Consider the following 10,000-nt stretch of genomic DNA (forward strand, 5'->3'; position numbering starts at 1 on the left):
GGACCGAAATTTTTACAAGTCCCGTCGGCCCGGATCGACTCCGGGACGCCGCGCATCGCCTTTCGGTCGGCTCGGACCGAAATTTTTACAAGTCCCGTCGGCCCGGATCGACTCCGGGACGCCGCGCATCGCCTTTCGGTCGACTCGGACCGAAATTTTTACAAGTCCCGTCGGCCCGGATCGACTCCGGGACGCCGCGCATCGCCTTTCGGTCGACTCGGACCGAAATTTTTACAAGTCCCGTCGGCCCGGATCGACTCCGGAACGCCGCGCATCGCCTTTCGGTCGACTCGGACCGAAATTTTTACAAGTCCCGTCGGCCCGGATCGACTCCGGGACGCCGCGCATCGCCTTTCGGTCGACTCGGAACGAAACTTCATCGAGTCCCGTCGGCCCGTATAGTCTCCAAGACGCCGCGCATCGCCTTTCGGTCGACTCGGACCGAAATTTTTACAAGTCCCGTCGGCCCGGATCGACTCCGGGACGCCGCGCATCGCCTTTCGGTCGACTCGGACCGTAATTTTTACAAGTCCCGTCGGCCCGGATCGACTCCGGGACGCCGCGCATCGCCTTTCGGTCGACTCGGAACGAAACTTCATCGAGTCCCGTCGGCCCGTATAGTCTCCAAGACGCCGCGCATCGCCTTTCGGTCGACTCGGACCGAAATTTTTACAAGTCCCGTCGGCCCGGATCGACTCCGGGACGCCGCGCATCGCCTTTCGGTCGACTCGGACCGTAATTTTTACAAGTCCCGTCGGCCCGGATCGACTCCGGGACGCCGCGCATCGCCTTTCGGTCGACTCGGACCGAAATTTTTACAAGTTCCGTCGGCCCGGATCGACTCCGGGACGCCGCGCATCGCCTTTCGGTCGACTCGGAACGAAACTTCATCGAGTCCCGTCGGCCCGTATAGTCTCCAAGACGCCGCGCATCGCCTTTCGGTCGACTCGGACCGAAATTTTTACAAGTCCCGTCGGCCCGGATCGACTCCGGGACGCCGCGCATCGCCTTTCGGTCGACTCGGACCGTAATTTTTACAAGTCCCGTCGGCCCGGATCGACTCCGGGACGCCGCGCATCGCCTTTCGGTCGACTCGGACCGAAACTTCATCGAGTCCCGTCGGCCCGTATAGTCTCCAAGACGCCGCGCATCGCCTTTCGGTCGACTCGGACCGAAATTTTTACAAGTCCCGTCGGCCCGGATCGACTCCGGGACGCCGCGCATCGCCTTTCGGTCGACTCGGACCGTAATTTTTACAAGTCCCGTCGGCCCGGATCGACTCCGGGACGCCGCGCATCGCCTTTCGGTCGACTCGGACCGAAATTTTTACAAGTTCCGTCGGCCCGGATCGACTCGGGGAGGCCGCGCGTCGCCGCGCGTCGCCTCTCGGTCGACTCGGACCGAAATTTTCACAAGTGTCCCGTCGCGCCGCACCGGGGGTCGGTCCGTCCGCCGTCGACCCATCGGCCCCGGGACGCGGCGCATTGCCTTTCGGTCGACTCGGAACGAAACTTCATCGAGTCCCGTCGGCCCGTATAGTCTCCAAGACGCCGCGCATCGCCTTTCGGTCGACTCGGACCGAAATTTTTACAAGTCCCGTCGGCCCGGATCGACTCCGGGACGCCGCGCATCGCCTTTCGGTCGACTCGGAACGAAACTTCATCGAGTCCCGTCGGCCCGTATAGTCTCCAAGACGCCGCGCATCGCCTTTCGGTCGACTCGGACCGAAATTTTTACAAGTCCCGTCGGCCCGGATCGACTCCGGGACGCCGCGCATCGCCTTTCGGTCGACTCGGACCGAAATTTTTACAAGTCCCGTCGGCCCGGATCGACTCCGGAACGCCGCGCATCGCCTTTCGGTCGACTCGGACCGAAATTTTTACAAGTCCCGTCGGCCCGGATCGACTCCGGGACGCCGCGCATCGCCTTTCGGTCGACTCGGACCGAAATTTTTACAAGTCCCGTCGGCCCGGATCGACTCCGGGACGCCGCGCATCGCCTTTCGGTCGACTCGGACCGAAATTTTTACAAGTCCCGTCCGCCCGGATCGACTCCGGAACGCCGCGCATCGCCTTTCGGTCGACTCGGACCGAAATTTTTACAAGTCCCGTCGGCCCGGATCGACTCCGGGACGCCGCGCATCGCCTTTCGGTCGACTCGGACCGAAATTTTTACAAGTCCCGTCGGCCCGGATCGACTCCGGAACGCCGCGCATCGCCTTTCGGTCGACTCGGACCGAAATTTTTACAAGTCCCGTCGGCCCGGATCGACTCCGGGACGCCGCGCATCGCCTTTCGGTCGACTCGGACCGAAATTTTTACAAGTCCCGTCGGCCCGGATCGACTCCGGGACGCCGCGCATCGCCTTTCGGTCGACTCGGACCGAAATTTTTACAAGTCCCGTCCGCCCGGATCGACTCCGGAACGCCGCGCATCGCCTTTCGGTCGACTCGGACCGAAATTTTTACAAGTCCCGTCGGCCCGGATCGACTCCGGGACGCCGCGCATCGCCTTTCGGTCGACTCGGACCGTAATTTTTACAAGTCCCGTCGGCCCGGATCGACTCCGGGACGCCGCGCATCGCCTTTCGGTCGACTCGGACCGAAATTTTTACAAGTCCCGTCGGCCCGGATCGACTCCGGGACGCCGCGCATCGCCTTTCGGTCGACTCGGACCGTAATTTTTACAAGTCCCGTCGGCCCGGATCGACTCCGGGACGCCGCGCATCGCCTTTCGGTCGACTCGGACCGAAATTTTTACAAGTCCCGTCGGCCCGGATCGACTCCGGGACGCCGCGCATCGCCTTTCGGTCGGCTCGGACCGAAATTTTTACAAGTCCCGTCGGCCCGGATCGACTCCGGGACGCCGCGCATCGCCTTTCGGTCGACTCGGACCGAAATTTTTACAAGTCCCGTCGGCCCGGATCGACTCCGGGACGCCGCGCATCGCCTTTCGGTCGACTCGGACCGAAATTTTTACAAGTCCCGTCGGCCCGGATCGACTCCGGAACGCCGCGCATCGCCTTTCGGTCGACTCGGACCGAAATTTTTACAAGTCCCGTCGGCCCGGATCGACTCCGGAACGCCGCGCATCGCCTTTCGGTCGACTCGGACCGAAATTTTTACAAGTCCCGTCGGCCCGGATCGACTCCGGGACGCCGCGCATCGCCTTTCGGTCGACTCGGACCGTAATTTTTACAAGTCCCGTCGGCCCGGATCGACTCCGGGACGCCGCGCATCGCCTTTCGGTCGACTCGGACCGAAATTTTTACAAGTCCCGTCGGCCCGGATCGACTCCGGGACGCCGCGCATCGCCTTTCGGTCGACTCGGACCGTAATTTTTACAAGTCCCGTCGGCCCGGATCGACTCCGGGACGCCGCGCATCGCCTTTCGGTCGACTCGGACCGAAATTTTTACAAGTCCCGTCGGCCCGGATCGACTCCGGGACGCCGCGCATCGCCTTTCGGTCGGCTCGGACCGAAATTTTTACAAGTCCCGTCGGCCCGGATCGACTCCGGGACGCCGCGCATCGCCTTTCGGTCGACTCGGACCGAAATTTTTACAAGTCCCGTCGGCCCGGATCGACTCCGGGACGCCGCGCATCGCCTTTCGGTCGACTCGGACCGAAATTTTTACAAGTCCCGTCGGCCCGGATCGACTCCGGAACGCCGCGCATCGCCTTTCGGTCGACTCGGACCGAAATTTTTACAAGTCCCGTCGGCCCGGATCGACTCCGGGACGCCGCGCATCGCCTTTCGGTCGACTCGGACCGTAATTTTTACAAGTCCCGTCGGCCCGGATCGACTCCGGGACGCCGCGCATCGCCTTTCGGTCGACTCGGACCGAAATTTTTACAAGTCCCGTCGGCCCGGATCGACTCCGGGACGCCGCGCATCGCCTTTCGGTCGACTCGGACCGAAATTTTTACAAGTCCCGTCGGCCCGGATCGACTCCGGGACGCCGCGCATCGCCTTTCGGTCGGCTCGGACCGAAATTTTTACAAGTCCCGTCGGCCCGGATCGACTCCGGGACGCCGCGCATCGCCTTTCGGTCGACTCGGACCGAAATTTTTACAAGTCCCGTCGGCCCGGATCGACTCCGGGACGCCGCGCATCGCCTTTCGGTCGACTCGGACCGAAATTTTTACAAGTCCCGTCGGCCCGGATCGACTCCGGAACGCCGCGCATCGCCTTTCGGTCGACTCGGACCGAAATTTTTACAAGTCCCGTCGGCCCGGATCGACTCCGGGACGCCGCGCATCGCCTTTCGGTCGACTCGGAACGAAACTTCATCGAGTCCCGTCGGCCCGTATAGTCTCCAAGACGCCGCGCATCGCCTTTCGGTCGACTCGGACCGAAATTTTTACAAGTCCCGTCGGCCCGGATCGACTCCGGGACGCCGCGCATCGCCTTTCGGTCGACTCGGACCGTAATTTTTACAAGTCCCGTCGGCCCGGATCGACTCCGGGACGCCGCGCATCGCCTTTCGGTCGACTCGGAACGAAACTTCATCGAGTCCCGTCGGCCCGTATAGTCTCCAAGACGCCGCGCATCGCCTTTCGGTCGACTCGGACCGAAATTTTTACAAGTCCCGTCGGCCCGGATCGACTCCGGGACGCCGCGCATCGCCTTTCGGTCGACTCGGACCGTAATTTTTACAAGTCCCGTCGGCCCGGATCGACTCCGGGACGCCGCGCATCGCCTTTCGGTCGACTCGGACCGAAATTTTTACAAGTTCCGTCGGCCCGGATCGACTCCGGGACGCCGCGCATCGCCTTTCGGTCGACTCGGAACGAAACTTCATCGAGTCCCGTCGGCCCGTATAGTCTCCAAGACGCCGCGCATCGCCTTTCGGTCGACTCGGACCGAAATTTTTACAAGTCCCGTCGGCCCGGATCGACTCCGGGACGCCGCGCATCGCCTTTCGGTCGACTCGGACCGTAATTTTTACAAGTCCCGTCGGCCCGGATCGACTCCGGGACGCCGCGCATCGCCTTTCGGTCGACTCGGACCGAAACTTCATCGAGTCCCGTCGGCCCGTATAGTCTCCAAGACGCCGCGCATCGCCTTTCGGTCGACTCGGACCGAAATTTTTACAAGTCCCGTCGGCCCGGATCGACTCCGGGACGCCGCGCATCGCCTTTCGGTCGACTCGGACCGTAATTTTTACAAGTCCCGTCGGCCCGGATCGACTCCGGGACGCCGCGCATCGCCTTTCGGTCGACTCGGACCGAAATTTTTACAAGTTCCGTCGGCCCGGATCGACTCGGGGAGGCCGCGCGTCGCCGCGCGTCGCCTCTCGGTCGACTCGGACCGAAATTTTCACAAGTGTCCCGTCGCGCCGCACCGGGGGTCGGTCCGTCCGCCGTCGACCCATCGGCCCCGGGACGCGGCGCATTGCCTTTCGGTCGACTCGGAACGAAACTTCATCGAGTCCCGTCGGCCCGTATAGTCTCCAAGACGCCGCGCATCGCCTTTCGGTCGACTCGGACCGAAATTTTTACAAGTCCCGTCGGCCCGGATCGACTCCGGGACGCCGCGCATCGCCTTTCGGTCGACTCGGAACGAAACTTCATCGAGTCCCGTCGGCCCGTATAGTCTCCAAGACGCCGCGCATCGCCTTTCGGTCGACTCGGACCGAAATTTTTACAAGTCCCGTCGGCCCGGATCGACTCCGGGACGCCGCGCATCGCCTTTCGGTCGACTCGGACCGAAATTTTTACAAGTCCCGTCGGCCCGGATCGACTCCGGAACGCCGCGCATCGCCTTTCGGTCGACTCGGACCGAAATTTTTACAAGTCCCGTCGGCCCGGATCGACTCCGGGACGCCGCGCATCGCCTTTCGGTCGACTCGGACCGAAATTTTTACAAGTCCCGTCGGCCCGGATCGACTCCGGGACGCCGCGCATCGCCTTTCGGTCGACTCGGACCGAAATTTTTACAAGTCCCGTCCGCCCGGATCGACTCCGGAACGCCGCGCATCGCCTTTCGGTCGACTCGGACCGAAATTTTTACAAGTCCCGTCGGCCCGGATCGACTCCGGGACGCCGCGCATCGCCTTTCGGTCGACTCGGACCGAAATTTTTACAAGTCCCGTCGGCCCGGATCGACTCCGGAACGCCGCGCATCGCCTTTCGGTCGACTCGGACCGAAATTTTTACAAGTCCCGTCGGCCCGGATCGACTCCGGGACGCCGCGCATCGCCTTTCGGTCGACTCGGACCGAAATTTTTACAAGTCCCGTCGGCCCGGATCGACTCCGGGACGCCGCGCATCGCCTTTCGGTCGACTCGGACCGAAATTTTTACAAGTCCCGTCCGCCCGGATCGACTCCGGAACGCCGCGCATCGCCTTTCGGTCGACTCGGACCGAAATTTTTACAAGTCCCGTCGGCCCGGATCGACTCCGGGACGCCGCGCATCGCCTTTCGGTCGACTCGGACCGTAATTTTTACAAGTCCCGTCGGCCCGGATCGACTCCGGGACGCCGCGCATCGCCTTTCGGTCGACTCGGACCGAAATTTTTACAAGTCCCGTCGGCCCGGATCGACTCCGGGACGCCGCGCATCGCCTTTCGGTCGACTCGGACCGTAATTTTTACAAGTCCCGTCGGCCCGGATCGACTCCGGGACGCCGCGCATCGCCTTTCGGTCGACTCGGACCGAAATTTTTACAAGTCCCGTCGGCCCGGATCGACTCCGGGACGCCGCGCATCGCCTTTCGGTCGGCTCGGACCGAAATTTTTACAAGTCCCGTCGGCCCGGATCGACTCCGGGACGCCGCGCATCGCCTTTCGGTCGACTCGGACCGAAATTTTTACAAGTCCCGTCGGCCCGGATCGACTCCGGGACGCCGCGCATCGCCTTTCGGTCGACTCGGACCGAAATTTTTACAAGTCCCGTCGGCCCGGATCGACTCCGGAACGCCGCGCATCGCCTTTCGGTCGACTCGGACCGAAATTTTTACAAGTCCCGTCGGCCCGGATCGACTCCGGAACGCCGCGCATCGCCTTTCGGTCGACTCGGACCGAAATTTTTACAAGTCCCGTCGGCCCGGATCGACTCCGGGACGCCGCGCATCGCCTTTCGGTCGACTCGGACCGTAATTTTTACAAGTCCCGTCGGCCCGGATCGACTCCGGGACGCCGCGCATCGCCTTTCGGTCGACTCGGACCGAAATTTTTACAAGTCCCGTCGGCCCGGATCGACTCCGGGACGCCGCGCATCGCCTTTCGGTCGACTCGGACCGTAATTTTTACAAGTCCCGTCGGCCCGGATCGACTCCGGGACGCCGCGCATCGCCTTTCGGTCGACTCGGACCGAAATTTTTACAAGTCCCGTCGGCCCGGATCGACTCCGGGACGCCGCGCATCGCCTTTCGGTCGGCTCGGACCGAAATTTTTACAAGTCCCGTCGGCCCGGATCGACTCCGGGACGCCGCGCATCGCCTTTCGGTCGACTCGGACCGAAATTTTTACAAGTCCCGTCGGCCCGGATCGACTCCGGGACGCCGCGCATCGCCTTTCGGTCGACTCGGACCGAAATTTTTACAAGTCCCGTCGGCCCGGATCGACTCCGGAACGCCGCGCATCGCCTTTCGGTCGACTCGGACCGAAATTTTTACAAGTCCCGTCGGCCCGGATCGACTCCGGGACGCCGCGCATCGCCTTTCGGTCGACTCGGACCGTAATTTTTACAAGTCCCGTCGGCCCGGATCGACTCCGGGACGCCGCGCATCGCCTTTCGGTCGACTCGGAACGAAACTTCATCGAGTCCCGTCGGCCCGTATAGTCTCCAAGACGCCGCGCATCGCCTTTCGGTCGACTCGGACCGTAATTTTTACAAGTCCCGTCGGCCCGGATCGACTCCGGGACGCCGCGCATCGCCTTTCGGTCGACTCGGAACGAAACTTCATCGAGTCCCGTCGGCCCGTATAGTCTCCAAGACGCCGCGCATCGCCTTTCGGTCGACTCGGACCGTAATTTTTACAAGTCCCGTCGGCCCGGATCGACTCCGGGACGCCGCGCATCGCCTTTCGGTCGACTCGGACCGAAATTTTTACAAGTCCCGTCGGCCCGGATCGACTCCGGGACGCCGCGCATCGCCTTTCGGTCGACTCGGACCGAAATTTTTACAAGTCCCGTCGGCCCGGATCGACTCCGGGACGCCGCGCATCGCCTTTCGGTCGGCTCGGACCGAAATTTTTACAAGTCCCGTCGGCCCGGATCGACTCCGGGACGCCGCGCATCGCCTTTCGGTCGACTCGGACCGAAATTTTTACAAGTCCCGTCGGCCCGGATCGACTCCGGGACGCCGCGCATCGCCTTTCGGTCGACTCGGACCGAAATTTTTACAAGTCCCGTCGGCCCGGATCGACTCCGGAACGCCGCGCATCGCCTTTCGGTCGACTCGGACCGAAATTTTTACAAGTCCCGTCGGCCCGGATCGACTCCGGGACGCCGCGCATCGCCTTTCGGTCGACTCGGAACGAAACTTCATCGAGTCCCGTCGGCCCGTATAGTCTCCAAGACGCCGCGCATCGCCTTTCGGTCGACTCGGACCGAAATTTTTACAAGTCCCGTCGGCCCGGATCGACTCCGGGACGCCGCGCATCGCCTTTCGGTCGACTCGGACCGTAATTTTTACAAGTCCCGTCGGCCCGGATCGACTCCGGGACGCCGCGCATCGCCTTTCGGTCGACTCGGAACGAAACTTCATCGAGTCCCGTCGGCCCGTATAGTCTCCAAGACGCCGCGCATCGCCTTTCGGTCGACTCGGACCGAAATTTTTACAAGTCCCGTCGGCCCGGATCGACTCCGGGACGCCGCGCATCGCCTTTCGGTCGACTCGGACCGTAATTTTTACAAGTCCCGTCGGCCCGGATCGACTCCGGGACGCCGCGCATCGCCTTTCGGTCGACTCGGACCGAAATTTTTACAAGTTCCGTCGGCCCGGATCGACTCCGGGACGCCGCGCATCGCCTTTCGGTCGACTCGGAACGAAACTTCATCGAGTCCCGTCGGCCCGTATAGTCTCCAAGACGCCGCGCATCGCCTTTCGGTCGACTCGGACCGAAATTTTTACAAGTCCCGTCGGCCCGGATCGACTCCGGGACGCCGCGCATCGCCTTTCGGTCGACTCGGACCGTAATTTTTACAAGTCCCGTCGGCCCGGATCGACTCCGGGACGCCGCGCATCGCCTTTCGGTCGACTCGGACCGAAACTTCATCGAGTCCCGTCGGCCCGTATAGTCTCCAAGACGCCGCGCATCGCCTTTCGGTCGACTCGGACCGAAATTTTTACAAGTCCCGTCGGCCCGGATCGACTCCGGGACGCCGCGCATCGCCTTTCGGTCGACTCGGACCGTAATTTTTACAAGTCCCGTCGGCCCGGATCGACTCCGGGACGCCGCGCATCGCCTTTCGGTCGACTCGGACCGAAATTTTTACAAGTTCCGTCGGCCCGGATCGACTCGGGGAGGCCGCGCGTCGCCGCGCGTCGCCTCTCGGTCGACTCGGACCGAAATTTTCACAAGTGTCCCGTCGCGCCGCACCGGGGGTCGGTCCGTCCGCCGTCGACCCATCGGCCCCGGGACGCGGCGCATTGCCTTTCGGTCGACTCGGAACGAAACTTCATCGAGTCCCGTCGGCCCGTATAGTCTCCAAGACGCCGCGCATCGCCTTTCGGTCGACTCGGACCGAAATTTTTACAAGTCCCGTCGGCCCGGATCGACTCCGGGACGCCGCGCATCGCCTTTCGGTCGACTCGGAACGAAACTTCATCGAGTCCCGTCGGCCCGTATAGTCTCCAAGACGCCGCGCATCGCCTTTCGGTCGACTCGGACCGAAATTTTTACAAGTCCCGTCGGCCCGGATCGACTCCGGGACGCCGCGCATCGCCTTTCGGTCGACTCGGACCGAAATTTTTACAAGTCCCGTCGGCCCGGATCGACTCCGGAACGCCGCGCATCGCCTTTCGGTCGACTCGGACCGAAATTTTTACAAG

The sequence above is a fragment of the Neodiprion virginianus genome, unplaced genomic scaffold (genome assembly GCF_021901495.1).
Source record: "Neodiprion virginianus isolate iyNeoVirg1 unplaced genomic scaffold, iyNeoVirg1.1 ptg000050l, whole genome shotgun sequence".
Taxonomy (NCBI): Eukaryota; Metazoa; Arthropoda; class Insecta; order Hymenoptera; family Diprionidae; genus Neodiprion; species Neodiprion virginianus.